We start from the raw sequence: 18,121 nt of genomic DNA on the forward strand, positions 1-18,121 counted from the left end.
CCCCCAGCACCCCGGGGCGCCCGCCTGCCTCGGTCCCGGCCGCCGTCTCGTCCGTCCTTCCCTCCCTCCCCCAGAAGCTGCCTCCTGGCCCCCGGACTCTCCCTCCCACGCCCCTGCCGGCGGCGCGCCCCCTGCGTTCGCTTGCCCCTCCGGCGGCGCCCCTCACGCCTGCGGGTCCAGCGCGCCCCTGTCCTCGCGGCGAATCGTCACGCTCCTCCCCTCCCGGCTCCCCAGCCCCGAGTCTTCCCCGCTGCCCTCCTGCGCCGCCGCTTCCTCGTCTCCCTGCCAGGAGTTGAGGCGAAGCTGCAGCAGCACCCCTTGGCCGATCGGGCGTCCCTGCCCGCCCGCCGGGGCTGCCCGGCCCTCTCTCTCGCTGCCTTTCCCCGCGCCGAGGTTGGTGAGGGAGGGGGAGAGCGGTGGGGCCGGGGTTTGGCTGAGTGCGACAGACCGCGCGAGCGCGGGCAGCGGAGGTGCGGCGGCGACCGTGGCCGCTCGGGGCGCAGCTGGAGTCAGGTGTGTGTCCTGGGTGGGGGGTCGGGGGGGGGGAGGTTGAGGCTGCCAGCTCCCCGGCTGGCGACAGATTGTGCAGGAATGCGCGGAATGCACCAGGGGCAGAGTCCGCACGGCCCGGCGCGGCCGCACTAGCGCCTTCCCGGCCCAGCTCGCGGCCACGCAGCCAGAGGTCACCGGAGCATCTTCCGAGCTGAGCTGGTGAGCCTGACCCCGCTCCTCCCATCGCTCCTCTCCATGCGGCAAAGAGGGCGGCGAGGGGGAAGGAAGCGCGGTAGTTTCTTCGGGCTCCACCTTGGCTTTCCTTTATTTTATTTTTATTTTTGCTACTGCATTGGTCTCCAAATCTGAATTTGGGGCCGAATGCAGTGTAACCAAGGTTATTGATCATTGCACAAGACTCTTCACAAGTTTGGTTTGCAAGGCGCTTGTTTATTTTTAAACTGGGGTTTTTTTTTCTGGCAATCTGCAGAAACAGCTGAGGGTTCATAAGAGTAATGAGCTTACAGACAACATATTTTATCTCGATGAAAAAAAAATGGTGTGTTAGTGCTCCTGGACTGGGATGTACTGTAAGAGAGATTTTTTTTTGAGTGCATTACTTTGCTGTTAAAAGAATTGTAATTCCCCCCCCCCCCCCATCATACGAGGCTGTATTTAAAAGACCTCGTATAATACATAATGAATAGAAACAGAGAAGCAGTGTTTGGTCAGCGATGGGACAGATAGAACTGTCTGGTACAGTTAAATTCGGGGCGTGTCAGTTACCATTGGAATCAACACGGGGACACTGCAATCATCTATATTTCAAGGTGCAATTTATTAGTAGAGGTCTTAGTTCTTTTTCTTTTGCTGTTGAGTTTGACTAAAAAATAACCTAGCCCTCCAACTTTTAAAGATGGGTAAATATTTATATATACATACAATTAATGGTTAGAACTCGTCTTTTGTAGAATTCTATTTTCTTAATATAGAAAAGTAAATTTTTGACAGATTGGGCTTATATTTTTCTTTGAAGGGAAAAAAACGCTTCTGTTTTTGAATGTACTGTATTGCATACAGGTATTTTCACGTCTGATGTCTATGTAACAGTTCAGGAAATGGCAACATGCAAATAACAATGCCTGAGCTAAGTGTTTCTGGATGTTGAAAAGCATACAATGTATGCTTTGATTTGACAGTTGGCTTTGAAGGTTACATTTACTATAATAAAACCTCCCTGCACTTGTTATTTTGTATCAGGTTCAGTAAACCAAGGCAGTTGTTTAACCAATCAGCTGTCTTTCAACCCCTACTTGGTGTGGATCAAGAGCATTGAAAAGTATATACAGTGAGAGCCATTTAGTTAAGGATCCAAGGGAAAGAAAATGAAGGGTTGTGTCTTTGGTTGCTACATTGTTTTTCAAGAATGTCCGTAATTAGTGAACCTTCTAATTTAGAGGTTTAATTTGTGTACAGTAACACTGTGGAGGATTTTGGGGGGTGTTTGTAAATGCCAACAGGAAACTTTTATTATGTAACTATCATATTACAGCAGAGTTTAACTCCTGATTATTTGGGTTGATATCAAAATTACAAAGTAAAAAGCTGAAAGCAGGAGGAATTGGGATTTAGCCTGAGTTCCATCGCTAGCAGCAGCCCCCTCACCCCTCCAAAATAAAAGACAAATTTAGTTTCTCTGCTGTGTTAGAAATTGAGAGCTCTGTTCAAAAACAAATTATAGTGATGCATGGTTAGTTGTACAAATAGCTTCACCTGCTTCAGGTAGAGGCAGGTTTTGAATTAGAAACACATTCAGTTTCTCGGCGATGTTTAAATAGAGGAGGCTTTTCAACTGGTAGTCTTTCACAGAGGAAAATAAGCTAAACTGTTTTGACCAAAATGCATTCTTTCTTAACTTTCTACCATTATATAAGGCACAAGGTGTCTGTCTTATGTCATATATTAAAGAGTCTAAATTGGAGAAAAGGATTAAGTATCTTAATTCATATCTATACTGTTCTTAGAGGGAGATAGGAAGCATATAGCAAAAAGGAAGAAAAAAAGAAAGAGGCAGCTGGTAGCCAGAAAGAAAATTGTATATATTATTACTGTGTTTACCAGCTGAATAAGCCAAACTAATTCTGTGAATCATCCTGACATAATATTAACTTAAAAATCTACCAAATTTAGTTTAATAAAAACTTCAGTAATTGTATGACCTTGAGTATTTGAATGAAGTCTGTATTAAATCACAATTGCATTTTTCTTTCTGGTTTATACACATTGGCAATGTAAATTTTGATTTAAGAATTTTAAATAAATTCATTTAAAAATATCCAGTTATTACCAACTTATAAACAGTAATATCTTTACTGTTAGCCAGATTTCTATTTAAATAGATTTTTTTCATATACTGCTGATGCCAACCATCTGTCAATTGCTGTTCCTCACCTGACTTCTTTGAAATACTGAGTTATTTTGAGAACTCGTATTTTGATGTTTCTTTTTCTTTTCTTCTTTTCTTTATCTTTCTCAGTCCTTGGGCTTCAACCATGGGCCTGGGCACTGTCACTGAGCTTCTTTGTGTTCAAAGCTAGTGCTCTACCACTTTAGCCACAGTACCACTTTCAGACTTTACTGAGTAGTTTATTGGAGATAAGAAGAGTCTCACAGACTTTTCTGCCCTGACTGGCTTAGAACTGTGATCCTCAGATCTCAGCCTCCTAAATAGCTGGGATTACAGGCATGAGCCACTGGTACCTAGCTCTTTTTCTATTTTAATGAAGAGGTAACTCATTACCTTGCTCAACTTTAAAATGGACATCATACCTTCATTTTTAGAGTTAAAGTAGAGGTAATTGTAGGGGTTTTCCAGGGCATAAATGTCTGTGGAATTACATGTCACATTGGGAAATTGTCATTGCACATTCTGTGTACTGGGAGATAATTACTTCATCCATGTGTTAAATGGTTCTGTAGTGCCCTTTCTACACTGAAGGGGGAAGGAAAATATGAAACACACTAGTGGACTAGGTATGCTTACAGAATAAAATAATGATTTCATGGCCAGACTTTGCAGATAGCTGCAAACAAAGAAGGAAAGAAGAATTAAAACTTGAAGACACATGTATATCAGACTTCATATATTGCTTTGTAGAGGTGCTAGCCTTCAGCAGGTTTTTGTTTGTTTGTTTGTTTTGTTTTGCCAGTCCTAGGACTAAAAGTCAGGGCCTAGGCAGTGTCCCTCAGCTTCTTTTGCTCAAGGCTAGCACTCTACCACTTGAGCCACAGTATCATTTCCAGCTTTTTCTGTTTATGTGGTACTGAGGAATCAAACCTAGGGCTTCATGCACGCTGTGCAAGCACTCTACCACTAAGCTACCTTCCCAGCCCCATGCAGTTTGTTTTTTGTTTATTTTTCAGGGTGAGAGAACCAGACTCTTAAGTTGCCAAGATGAACAATTTATGTGCTTGATGGCTTACAACATTCAGCAGGCTCGCATTACCATTTTAAAAATTCATTGGCACTATTGTAATGTTTGGGGGCTATGTTATCTTTACTTAATTAAGGGTATTACATGACAGGACTCCTCAATAAACTTAGAAGAGCCTCTAAATTTAATGAATAGCATTGGCATAATTTTTTTTGTTGTTTCATAGCTTAGGTTTATATTTAATTAATTTATGTACTTATAAATGCTCACTACATCACTGGTGATTTTATTCTTCATAGTCTTGATAACAGTTTATTATGACATATGTCTTATGATTTATACCAGATGATAAAATGTCATTAAGGATTGAACAGTAAAATTTTAGTGCTATAAAATACATAAAATAAAATATGGAGGTATCTAAATTAGTAGTTGTGTCTATAAAGCATTTTCATGAATTGGAGAATTCCTGGTGATTGGGTTGGTGCCAGTCCCTGTAGGAAGATATATATTATACATATATACATATATACACACACATACACACATATATATGTATTTATAGATACATATACACAAAGTTCAGAATGCACAAGGAAGAGAAAGGAGGGCCAGGGGAAACAGCCTTTTTATTGAATATAAATGTAGTGATTGCTAATAACCAGGTGTTAATCCTGTTCAGTTCTAATCTGGATTTCTCCACATTACCATCCACAACATGTCTTGTCTGTCTGGAGGGGCCCAAGGCCACTTTGCCCAAAGTAGAGCTAGATGATGGTGCTTAGTGTTAGATGAAATTTAGAATTGGGATGGATTTTGTCATTATAATAATGACATTGTGTGTAAAGTTTGATAAGGTGTAAAGTGGAACTGGGGCTGTAACTCATAAATATTTTCTTAAGTTGTAAACTGAGAGAGAGTTTTGGCACCTTAAGCCAAAAATGAGAAGATCTGTTACTCAACCATATCACCTTGGCAAATTACTCAATGTTTGCATGATATTAACCTCCTTTTAAAAAAAATCTAGGGAGGGGGCTGGAAAGGTGGCTCAGTGGTAGAGCGCTTGCCTTGCATACTCAAGGCCCTGGGTTCGATTCCTCAGCACCACATAAGCAAAAAGAAAAAAGCTGGAAGTGGCGCTGTGGCTCAAGGGCTAGCCTTGAGCTGAGGAGCTGAGGGACAGCGCCCAGGCCCAGAGTTCAGGCCCCGCGAGCGGACCCAAAAAAAAAAATCTAGGGAGCAGATTTTATTGGTCAAACTACATTTCAGCTCTACATTTCTCAAGTCCTTAATTTTTTTATATTAATGTTTTTTATTGTGAAAATACTGTACAGAGAGGGGTTACAATTACATGAGCAAGGTAATGAGTACATTTCTTATCAAGCATTGGAGCCTCCTCCTTTGCTTCCCCTTCCCATCCCTGCCCTCTCATCCCTGCACCCCTCCTGCACCCCCCTTCCCCCCTCCACCAAAGTTGTAAAGTTCATTTTTCTACATAATATCTTGTACATCTCATTGTTGCAATGGGTCCACCTGTATCCCTATTTAAACAATTTCTTTTTTCCCTTCCCCTCCACAAATTATACCAACATCAAATACAGTGAAAACAGGGGTTATACCATGGGGGAAGGGACATACAAAGCAACAAAGAAATAATCTTATAAATATGTTAGAAACAATAGCAAGAACATTTTTTGTTGCTACTATTTTACAGTATCTTAAGCAGCCCAGTGTAGTGATTCATTGTAGTAGTTGTAATCCTACCTACTAGGGCAGAAAAGTCCCCGAGACTCTTATGTTCAAGCAACCAGCAAAAAGCCAGATATGGAGCTGTGGCTCAAGTGGTAGAATGCCAGCCTTTAGTGAAAAAGTGAAGGGACAGCTCCCAGGTCTTTAGTTGAAGCCCCAAGCATCAGTACACACACACACACACACTCAGCATACCATATATATGTCCTACACCAGTACACACACACACACACACACACACACGCACCCTCAGCATACCATATATATGCCCCTGGACCAGTACACACACACACACACACCCTCAGCATACCACATATATGCCCCACACCAGTACACACACACACACACACATACATACATACACCCTCAGAATGCCATATATATAGTCTTGTTCCCCTTCATAGTGGAATCATAGCAACAAGGAGGTTGGCTTTCTCATTTGAGACTTTTGAACCTCCTCTACATTTATGGTAAGTACTTTTGGTTTTGTTTTTCAGCAGTATCATTTCAGAAAATAAGGAGCATTTATAATATTTTCAAGGTCTTGCTTTCTAACCACATCTCATTTCGAGATTAACTGTGATAGTTGATATCAGGAAAGCTTTGGAATTTCATGTTGACACTGAATGAGGCTTATGAGAATACCAAAAGGCAGTGATTGTGTCATGGTTAGCAGCCAGACAGGGCTCAGTTCTGGCTACTGCAGATAATTCCTCTGATTCTCATTTTGCTCATCTGTATAATGGAATGAAAGTCCCCATCTCATGATGAGCATTAAATAAGATAATACAAGTAAAAATACTTACAACAGGGTCTGCTCAGGGCCAGCACTTAATGCATGTAATTAATTTTATTATTACATCAGTGCCAGATTTATAACACTTTATGAATCATCTATTATATTTGGACAAATTGTTGCAGGCATATAGATTTAAGCTGAATATTGCAAGGAAAAATATTGGGAAAAATGTGAATTTAATAGTTTATAAGAAGCCTAGCTCTGGTGGCTCATGCCTGTAATTCTAGCTATTCAGAAGGCTGAAATCAAGGATCGTGGTTTGAAACCAGCCTGGGCAGGAAAGTCCATGAGACTCTTCTCTCCAATTAGCCACCAGAAAACTCGAAGTGGCTCAAGTGGTAGCGTGCTAGCCTTGAGCTGAAGGGCTGAGGAACAGTGACCAGGCCCAGAGTTCAAGCCCCATGACTGGAAAAAAAAAAGTTTACAAGAGATTGTGAGGAAGAGAGTCCAGTAAAAATAATTAGATACTTTTTAATAAAGAAGTTGCAGCTTTTTGTGTTAGGCATTACAAAGGTATTAAACATCTCTAACCAAAAAGTTGTAAGTTTGGGCCAATACCTGAATAACCTGTTAATGTTTAAACAGTAGAGATTGATAGTATTGCACTGCAGAAACAGAAGAGATGCACCTGCAAAATGTGAAACATACTTTCTGAATAGGAAGGCATTTTTTTTTGCATTTGTAATACTGGGTAGTAATCATTTTAGACAATATCTTTGCTTGTTAACCCATGAAGGAAGCTAAAGAAAGTGTTTAATACTCCCCTTTTTTTTTCTGAAATGAATCACATTTAGAAACAAAATACCAAAAAAGAAAAATTTCCTGAGACTACCAAAGCAGAAAAGCTAGGAAGGAGACTTGGAAGGAAATAGAGATAAACCAACAAACTGTGGTTTAATACATATCAAAGCTGTACTCGTTCTAGCCCGGGCTTTGACAGTAGGCAGGTGTGTGTCCCAGAAGCCAGTCACAGACTCCTCAGGGCTTTTGTTTTCTTATTTATTTATTAAAGAGCAAGTCCATCTAGATGCTCTCTAGATTCAGTCTAGTACTTAATTTTTCACACTCAGAATGTGAGGCATTTTCTTTCTGTCATATTTGTCCCTTAGCAAGAATGCACCATTTTCTTAAGAACTTACTACAGTTTACCCTCTGGGATAAGGGGAGGAAATTGAAGTTGTATACCTGAAATTCTTAACTCCTGAAAGCTAAAACGTAAATGTGCGGGCCACACAAACCTGTGATCTGGCTGAATCAAGTACTCCCTATCTGCTGGGTGGTAGTGTGTATAAAGTACTCTAGAGGAGGACCTTGGGGCCTTCCCAACAGCAACCAGCATGAGCTGAGCAGCAAGCTCTTATGCATGCCACACACCGCTCAGTTGGCTCCCTCCCCTCTCCTTCCTCCCCTTCTCTTCCCTCACTGGGATTCATTTGTTAACAACCACTCTCCTGGGCCTAGTGAAGGCTTCACTCCTAAGACTAAATTTTCCAGAGGTTTGATGGAAACTGAGGGGGAAATTTAGGGCAGTGGTGATAGGGGACTTGTTAAAATGAGAAGGCACTACTTAACATTTGCTCAAATGGATTGATTGGTCCTGAAGGAAATTAAACAACCACAAAATATGTTTTCTATAAATATTTCTTAGGCACTCACTGATCTGTATCTCATTATATACACTATTAGTTTTTTTCATTCAACTCATAATTTTTACAAGTAAACAATCTTACCAACTTTGAGAAATTGTGGTGGTGGGTTTTGGCAGAATGAGCTTTTTACTTGGATTTGTGTTCTTTCATAAGAACAAAATAATCGTTTAAAAATTTAATAAAGAGAGTTTCTCCTACATCTGCTCTTCGAAAGGGGAGGGAAATTACTATAAAATGAATGAAAATCTACCCTTTCCCCACCCCACATAAACAATAGCTTAAAATATTCAGGTTGGTTGTTTTATATTTGAACCCAAACTTGAGTAGAAAGTAAGATTTTGAATTACAGACAATTTTATTTTATTTTATTATTATTTTTTTGTTCATCATGGGGCCTGAATTCTGGGCCTGGGTGCTGTCCCTCAGCTCTTCAGCTCAAGACTAGCACTCTACCACTTGAGCCACAGCACCACTTCTGGCTTTTTCTGCTTATGTGGTGCTGAGAAATGGAACCCAGGGCCTCATGCATACAAGGCAAGCGCTCTACCACTAAGCCACCTTCCCAGTCCTAGAAGCAATTCTTATTCCTAAGCACAATTAAGTGTCCTGTTAAGAAGACTATGACAAGATATTTGTTACGTGGTGTATTGATGTTCAGGTTTGGATATTACTTTTTTCAAAAGATAACACTATTTTTGATGACTGTTCCTCCTATTGTCATTAGTTCTGGCATTAGGATTTTAGGTCATCATAAATTAAAGTTTGATTTTCTTCACTCAGAGAATATTAAGGTAATGGGATTATCTGTGTACTCTCTGAAATTTGCGGAGTCAAACACTTAAAAAAATAACACTATTTCAGGGTGATTCATTTTAGTTTCTTTCCCCCAACATTCATTAGTTCCCTGCTTTATATCAGACTGTGTGCAAGGCCTCATGGGCAAAAAAAGATGACTTTCCTCAGGGAATGCTATAATCTGTGTTGAATTTGGTAATGGAATTTCTGCCTTTAAAGAATCCATGTTGCATTTTACAGTCTGGTTGGGAAAGATAAGACATGAACAGAAGAAGACTGTCCTCGGAATTTTGGTGCATAAACATTAAAAATTGTTCTATAAGTGTTAATAATTAGCTGCAAAATAATTAGGTTGCTTGGTAAACTATCCAAATCTAGAGAGATATGTTAGGTACTACCTGTTGGCTTTCTTAAAAGATATGCTTGTGAAAAGTTGTTGCCTACCAGTGATAATAGTGATTTCAAAACAAGTTTTAGACATTAACTTGATTATTTGGTTATATCTCTTGAAACATTTAAACAAATAGCCCGTGTAGAGTAATCACAATGAAGACACATTATTTGTAAGAAACTATAATTTATGCCTCAAGACTTGCCATTTTGGTAAGTTCTTATTTTCATTTTCTTATAGCAGAACTTTGGGTTGTTGTGTTTTGTGTTTTTCTTTTGTTCTCTGTGTAATTTATGTGTCTTTGTTAAGTCTAAACTTCCTGAAAATATTCCCTTCCATTGTTATGAATAGAAGAATGTTTTGAAAATCTCTTGTGACATCTGCTAGAATAAATGACCTCATTGAATCTTACCTTGACTCAAAACTAACAGTGAAGGGAATTTTCTTATTGTCAGTTTGTCAGTGACCAAATAAGAAGCAAAGCCCACTTAAGGCACTGAGGGTTTGGAGGTGTGGCTCATTTGTAGAGTGCTAGCTCATCAGCCAAAGCATCAGGTACTGAATTCTCCTACCTAGACCAAAAAGAAGAAAAAAGGCATTGAAATAGGAATCAGAAAGTGCATGGACTTACACAAGAACTAGAAATGTTAAATATCTAACTGAAACTGTAAGTAGATGAAAAACTGTTAGTTTGAAGTCTATAGCATATTGGCAAGTGTCAGTCTTCCAAAATATTGCTCTGATATTTAAATACAATTCTCCATAGATGAAATATAAATCCACAAATCCAGTATCCTATGATACTTGTAATATGAATATGTCATGTCCATGGAAAAGTGATTCTTGCCCAAGCTCCTCAGCAGCAGAGATTTTAGTTTTTCCATTTGACTTAATCTTGAACTCTAGTATTTCTAAGATAAATGAATGAATTTTGAATAACAAGATGTTTTGCAACACCTTCACTTAAAATTCAAATAATCTCTGCCTAACACTCATCTTCTGTCTGTCCTTTTGTTAATTGCCTTTGTGAAATAGTTTGACCTGTGTCACATGTTTCCATAAAAAAAACCCTAAATTTTCCTTTAGGAAAAAAACTGCCTTTCTAACACAGTTTTCTAGATAGTTCATTCTATCAAATGCCCTAGTAAGGACATTAATTAAAAAATTAAACATTCATATTTCTTGTAACCTTAATTGTCTGGATTATAGCCATACTGAGATACATTTACATAATACTCTTTCTAAAACTGAGTAGGCAGCCGTCAAGCACTAAGACCAGCTGGGCCACACTTTGAAAGTATAAAATAAACTTCCAATGTCCTTGCCTTTTGTGAGTTTGTAGTATTTAGATTTAGTCAGTGTATTTAGATTTTTAGAGTAAATGTAATTTAAAGTACACAATGCTTTTCTGAAGGAAAACTGTTACTAAAATACTAACACTTGTCATTGATATTAGATACTTTATAGATGTTATAAGTGTTAAGTCAAGAAATTTGGTTGGGTGCCGGTGGCGCACGCCTGTAATCCTAGCTACTCAGAAGGCTGAGATCTGATGATCTTGGTTCAAAGCCAGCCCAGGCAGGAAACTCCGTGAAACTCTTATCTCCAACAAACCACCAGGAAACCAGAAGTGGCGCTGTAGCTCAAGTGGTAGAGAGCTAGCCTTGAACTGAAGAGCTGAGGGACAGCGCCCAGGCCCAGTTCAGGCCCAGGACTAACCAAAAATAAATAAAAAATTTTAATTGGTTTTATTTATGTATTTTTTTGTAAGCTGGGAGCTGGTGACTCACACCTGTAATTCCAACTTTTCAGGAGGCTGAGATCTGAGGATCACTGTTCAAAGCCATCCTGGGTAGGAAAGTCTGTGAGATTCTTATTTCCAATAAACTACTCAGAAAAAGCTGGAAATGGTGCTATGGCTCTAGTGGTAGAGCATTAGCCTTGAGCAAAAGAAGCTCAAGGACAGGACCCAGGCCCAGAGTTCAAGTTCCAGGACCAGCAGAAGGAAAAAAAATAAAAGAAAAAGAAAAACACCAAAATACAACTTTGTTGTGCATTGCTTATGTTGCTTCTAATATTTTTAGTGTAAGTACTTGAGTCTCCTAAAACTATACCTGAAATAAGTGTTCATTCCATTTCCATAAGCCATCATAAAGCAATTCTAAAACAGTAGCTATATAATAACTTTTTGTGGGTGTCCTGGGGCGTGACCTCAAGGCCTGGGCCCTGTCCCTGAGAGATCCTCAGATCTCAGTTTCCTGAGTAGCTAGGATTGCAGGTGTGAGCCACTGGTGCCCTGCTCTTGAGCTGCTTTTGCTCATGGTTAGTGCTTATTCACTTGATCTACAGTACCACTTCCACCTTTTGGGGGGGGGTAGTTTACTAGAGATAAGAGTCCCACAGACTTTTCTGCCTGGGCTGTCTCTGAATGGCAATTGTCAGATCTCTGCCTCTTGAGTTGCTAGAATTATAGGCATGAGCCACTGTTGCCTGTCACAAGAACATTGTTTTATATGTGTGCATGTATGTATTATACTGGGACTTGAACTCAAAAACCTCTCTCATTTGAGTTTCTTGATCCTGGACAGCACTTTACTATCTCAATTTCTGACTTTTTATTGATTAATTGAAGGGTCCCAAAGATTTATTTGTTTGAGCTGCCTTTGAACCTTGATTACTCATATCTCAGCCTCCATAGTAGCTAGGATTATAGGTATGAACCACTGGTCCTTGGCATTTGATTTTTTTCTATGTTTGTATGATTTAATCTTAGCACCTTTTAATTTCATAAAACTGGTCTTCTCAATAGGCTATATTTCCTAAAGGCTTTTGTTAGTATGTTTTTCTGTGCCTGGTAAGCAAGCCCTTGTTTGTTTTTCTTCAAGGTCTAACACTTTCATCCCTCCCAAGGCAAGCTTTCCTTGCCCTTCCCTCTAGGCTACCCTTTAAATCTTTCTCCTGTCCTTGTCTGTGCTTGGCACAAAACTCTGCTGTGAGAGCATGTCACCTGGTGTTATCTTTGCTTCTTTTGTTTTGGCTGTGTTGTGAGCCTTGCCCAGGTTAGAAGTACCTCACACCCATCATTGTAGTTCTCTAACAGAGCAATATTCTGATCACCTTAAGCCCCAGATGCTTGCTGTGAATCAATAATTACTTTGTTTACCACCTTAGTTGTCACTTTTCTCTAACTTTCTGTGACTCCCCACTGTTTACTCAGTAGGATCACATCCAAGCTCCTTATTTAAAGCCTTTCACAATTAAGCTCTGATTAATCTCCTTCCTGAATCTTCTTCATTGTCTCAGTTTCCTGCCTCATCCCACTGAGATCAAATCTTCCAGTCCTGAAAGACCTCAATACTATTCTTCCTCTTCTGTGAGACCTCAAACCAATTCTGGCCAGCAAGCCTTTTCTAAATGTCTTTTCTTGTTCTCTGGCTTTTAATTATAAACTTCCTATTATAGTTTTTTCTTGTTGTTGTTGTATTGAGTTTTTTTTTGTTGTTGTTGTACTGGTTAACTTTTTTCATGGGTATTTCCTTCAGTAGTTTATATTTCGTGGATTGCAGGTCTCTATTCCAAGTGACATATTTCATATTGAGGTCACCCTTAAAAATAGAGATGTGCCAGTTATGGTCAGGCACACCTGTAATTGAAGCTTCTTGGGATGTAGAAGTAGTGGTTTGAGAGTTCTAAACCAAGGGCTGAAAGTGTTCAAGTGTTTGAGTGCTTCAAACTAACTTCAAACTCCAGTATCACTTAAAAGGAGTAAGTAGGGAATTCTAGGATAGCCTGGACAAAGCTAGTTAGACACTGTCACAAACAGAATAAAGGCAAAAGCTGTGAGTGCAGCTCAGCACTCAATTCCTAGAACTGCGGGAGGGGAAGAGAAAGTGTGCTGGAAGTCAACACCTAATAAAGGTGAACTGTACTCTTAAAAAGTGATCTTATTTCCCTTTATTAATGGGAATTAATGTACCACTTGGTATATGTCACTGACATTCTTTTGGAGACCTCACAGCACAACAAATAAGCTTTGTTCCAGAGGGTTTTGCTTCTCCAAGTTGTTAGCTCTTATTTTTATATTTTACTATCCCATATAGAAGAGTGAAAGCTATGGCTAAGAAAATGTCATTTTGTTTCTGGAAATGCTTATTTTAACATTGGAAAGCTATTTTATGTTTCTTCAGAGTTATTTTGTTCCTATGGTATCACTGGCATCACAGCCTATTTTTTTTTTATTCATTTATTTTTTGTTGGTCATGGGGCTTGAACTCTGGACCTGGGCACTGTCCCTGAGCTGTTCAGCTCACGGCAAATACTCTATCACTTGAGCAACAGCACCACTTCCATCCCAGCCTATTTAAATGAAAAAACTCAGTTGTTTATTCATACTATCCAGGTTTGAAGTGCTAAATAGCCACACACATTGCAGAATGTTCTATTGGAAATGGTATACAGGTAAATTACTGAATAATAGATGCTTTTAGAATAACCAAGCAAAATAGCATTCCAAAGCATCTATATAAATATTCATTTCACTCTTCCAGTAACTAAAATAAATAGCATGTGATGTTCAATTGATAAGCAAGGAAATTTGAATTAAAAGTCATAGTTGGTAATTCTTAAAGGATATTAAAATAAATTATATGTTTATTTCATATTTCAGTCCTCCATACTGAAACAAGATAGTTGTTTTCTAACAGGGAGATGAGGAAATTCTGCTTTGCTATAGTCATGTTACTTTTCTGCCATCAGATGTTGGGGCTTCCCCTCATATCAGGTGTCTCCAACTCAAAATGCCGATTCAGTGTCCCATAGTTCAATTCTGACCTTAAGTATATACAGAAAGTCACTCATTCTGAAACTTCAAAGGATTTCAGAAGTTTTGTATCATGAACCAGAGACTGAGAAAAATACTATAACAAAGGATGCTCTTTTATCACCCCAATCATCAAGGAAATCACAAGGGTTTCTAAAACAGCTTCTAAAGCTCTGTGCTAGAAGCCACAAAGAGAGTTTGTATGTATTCTTTATTATAAACAAGGAGCAAATATTTGATTAGTGAATTGTAGAAAGCACTTGGTATACAAATGTGTGATCCTGTTCCCACTTAAAATCTCAAGTTAAAAAAAATTTAATTGGGCTTATCTTTTGGTATTTCCAATGAAGTTGGTGACTTGTAGTCAATAACTATTGATTTCTGGGGCCCAGAAGGGATGTGTGGGAAGGGATGCAGAAATGAACACAGCCTGGCTCCTTTGTTTTTGATATGTCACTGGTGTTATAATATCTTAAAAGCAATGTTGAAGTAGCAAGTTTTCAGTGTTACTGGTGGTAATCCAGTGACACTGGTCCAGTTTTGTATGTTAGAAGTGGTGTTAGGGTTGTAATTGTTGGACTACTTGGGAGTACAAGCGGAGAAGGGAAGAGAATGATGAAGAGTGAATATATCCAAATATGTTCATGTATGAAGATGGCATAAGGAAATTCACTGAAAGCTCTTCTTTTTTTGGGGGGTCTGGTCATGGGGCCTGAACTCTGGGCCTGGGCGCTGCCCCTCAGCTCTTCAGCTCAAGGCTAGCACTCTACCACTTGAGCCACAGTGCCACTTCTGGCTTTTTTCTTTTTGCTTATGTGGTGCTGAGGAATCGAACCCAGGGCCTCTGGCATGCAAGGCAAGCGTTTTACCACTGAGCCACCTTCCCAGCCCTCACTGAAAGCTCTTGAATAATAAATAGTGAGGTGGTAGGGCAGTGGGAAAGAGAGAGCAATACAGAGGGTTAATCTGATTATAATTTATACATTGTGAAATATCTTGATGAAACCCCTGTGTACAATTAATATACTACAAGTTGAACATGTTCTGTTGGTGGGTTGGTACCAATTGGGACAAGGGAGAGCTAAGGAAGAGAGTGAATATGGAGCAAGTACTTCATACAAATATATGAAAATAGAACAATGAAACCTGTTGAAAAGGAGGTGAGAGGGAATGAAGTGATAGAGGGGGTGAATTTGATGGGGTACGTTGTATGCATGTATGGAAATAACACATTGAAATCCCCTTGTACAAATAATACATGCTAATCAAAATATAAATAAAATACTATATTGGAACAGAATTCAGAGCTCTGAGGAATATAATTATTGATTATAAAAAGACTTTCCTTCATCTATGTAGCAAATTTGAGTGTTTTATTTTTTGGGGGGGTCCAGTTGTGGGGCCTGAACTCTGGCCTAGGCACTGTCCCTCAACAACCACTTGAGCCACACTGGCTTTTTTTCTTTTTGCTTATGTGGTGCTGGGGAATCGAACCCTGGGTCTCAGGCATGCAAGGCAAGTGCTCTACCACTGAGCCACCTTCCCAGCCCCCAAATTTGAGTTTTCCATAGTCTCTTCCTTCCTTCTACTTGAATCCCATGCTGAGCCCTGTAGTGAAGGTGTTAAAAGGCAGAGCACATGTTCTCAAGAAGCTTAGTTAAAATGAGAGAAGAAAAGTAAATTGCTCAAAATGAAAATACAAGGCTACCTGGTATGAATAGTACTCTGGTATATAGAGTAAGGTAATCTACACAAGACAAACAATTCATTTGAGTGTTCTTAGTATCTTGGTTCACAACTACAAGAAAATCAGAGTAGTCCCCCTTGTGTTCTTCTTTTAATGCTGACCTTATAAGCTATACAAATCCACAATTTTTAAATTTCCATAAACTTAGCTTTGAAACAAAAATACACTAAGATAAAATGAATTGCCTTAAATAGATACATTTTAACATTTAAGCTCCTATATTTAAAATATAACATTTCAATATAGCCTGTGGTCTTATTTTATAGTACTTTAAAAAGTATATTAGGTGACTGAGTTTCCTCTTAGGAAAAGTATAGGTTATAATGAGTTTGCATGGCTTTCCCTTGTCTCTTTGGCTCTGTTTGGTTGTAAACATTGGAACTGATAAGATCAATCTGAAGAAACTTCATAGTTTACCTTGTTTCATGTAACTCCTGGTTTTATACTGAGCTGCTTGGAGCAGAAAAAAAGCTGAGGAAGAGTGCATTTTTTTTTCCTATTAGAGAGCACTTGACAAAGTATTTTTAAATTTTGCTAACATGTAGAATTGAGACTGAATAATTTAGGCATGTTTAATTTTTCAATAATCATAAGTGCTTAATGCCTTTGTTAAGTTTAATGTAGTATCTAAAAAAAGGAATTGCTTTTCAATGATGACTACTTTGAAATAATGCTTAGTTCAATAAATGACATCCAAGAGAAGAAAGAAATTATTCTGATTTTGTAACTACGAATAAGGCTGGAGAAATATTCAAACAGGCTTTCATTGATATTTAAGTTGCATGCTACTGCTGATGTCAAATCAACTAGGAGATTTGTCTTCCAGTGTATCTTCTCTCATATGTGTAAAGAGCCTGTGCTACTGCAGTGATGTGCACAATTTGAAATAAAGCACAATCCTTTTGTCAGCACTTGAAGGCTTTTCATTCACAATGAGCAAAACGTTACTCATTTCAGGGTGAATAGCTCTCTTGATCCAGAAAACATGAGCAGACAATTTAATTGTTCTTGACTGTAAAAATTAAATCTGATACTAAATTTAACCCAGAGAACTATTCATATAAGGTTTTCTCCTGATTTTAAACAAAATGAAACTTGCGTGCCCAAGCATCCACACTGATGGCAGGCAACATTCAAAGAAAATTCATACCAAGTGATCTGTAACCCATCCTTCTGATTTCTATTAATTCTCTTCTTTGACTTGCTTCACTCCATAGCCATTAACATAGTTAATGTTAAGTCTTTCTGTAAAAACTCCCTCTCCCCTCCAACCAAAGCCCTGTCTTGGGCCATATTTTTTTTTTTCTCCCTAACTTCCAAGGCCTTGAGAAGTTCCTCACCCTATCCACAATGGCTTCACTATATTTGTTGAGGAAAGGCTTAAGCTGGTGGCTTTACTAAACCATGGAAGTTGGCTGTTGAAGTTGTGGGTAATGAGAATGCCATTTTTAGCTTAGAGTATTCTTCAGTGAGGTGGCTTAGAGATGGATGAAGATTCACACCAGCCACAGGTTTTCACCAGTGTCCTGAAGAACTAGGTTAAAAGGTGGGTTAGTTTGCTCTATCTCCAGCTTTTGCTCCACCATAGAGATAGAAGAGAAAGATTCTGGCAGGATTCCTGAGGGCTTACAGTGTTCTGTAGTCTAATATTTAGAATTTGTTTTCTAAAATTTTAGCTTAATTCTTTAGGCATCCGGCATTATCAGCCTCACTAAATAAATCTGACCTTGCAATTGTCCCTTGTGCCCTACATTCCAAGTTTCTCATCTTTCAAATTACTAGAGTTGAAAAAATAAGTGAATTGACAGGTTGTATGGCATTTTTTGTTCTTGTCATCCAGGGTGGGGTTTCTCTCTTCTTCCTCCTCCTCCTTTTGTGGCTTTGTCTTTGATTTTTGGACAGCCCCAGCTGGACCAAGACTCAGGATCCTTCTGTATTAGCCTGAAATTAGTGCTGACATTACAGACATGTACCACCGAATCTGACTGCTAGCCTTCCTTTCACAGAACTATTAGATCTTTCACGGCTGTCTTGAAAAAGTGCATCTGAAATACCTAGCACTTCTTGTCTTATTTTTAAAAATGGTTTTATTAAAGTGTTCATTGGATGTACTTTTTCCTCTTTATCTGCACTTAAAAATTCATAGAACTGACTTCACGTTTTAGTCTTTAGCACCCAGCCAAGTGCTTGGTGCAGAGTAGGTGCATGGTAATTGTAGATATTATAGTTTGCATTTTTATTCTTTC

At 39.0% G+C, this 18,121-nt stretch overlaps 1 protein-coding gene across 8 annotated transcripts in view; it reads left to right on the forward strand.

Annotated features, from left to right (window-relative positions):
* Positions 1–18,121, forward strand: part of Pkp4 (plakophilin 4) — a 216,699-nt gene that overhangs the window by 741 nt on the left and 197,837 nt on the right. The gene's annotated exons all lie outside the window — the stretch shown is intronic.

The sequence above is a fragment of the Dipodomys ordii genome, unplaced genomic scaffold (genome assembly GCF_000151885.1).
Source record: "Dipodomys ordii isolate 6190 unplaced genomic scaffold, Dord_2.0 Scaffold5, whole genome shotgun sequence".
NCBI classification, from domain to species: Eukaryota; Metazoa; Chordata; class Mammalia; order Rodentia; family Heteromyidae; genus Dipodomys; species Dipodomys ordii.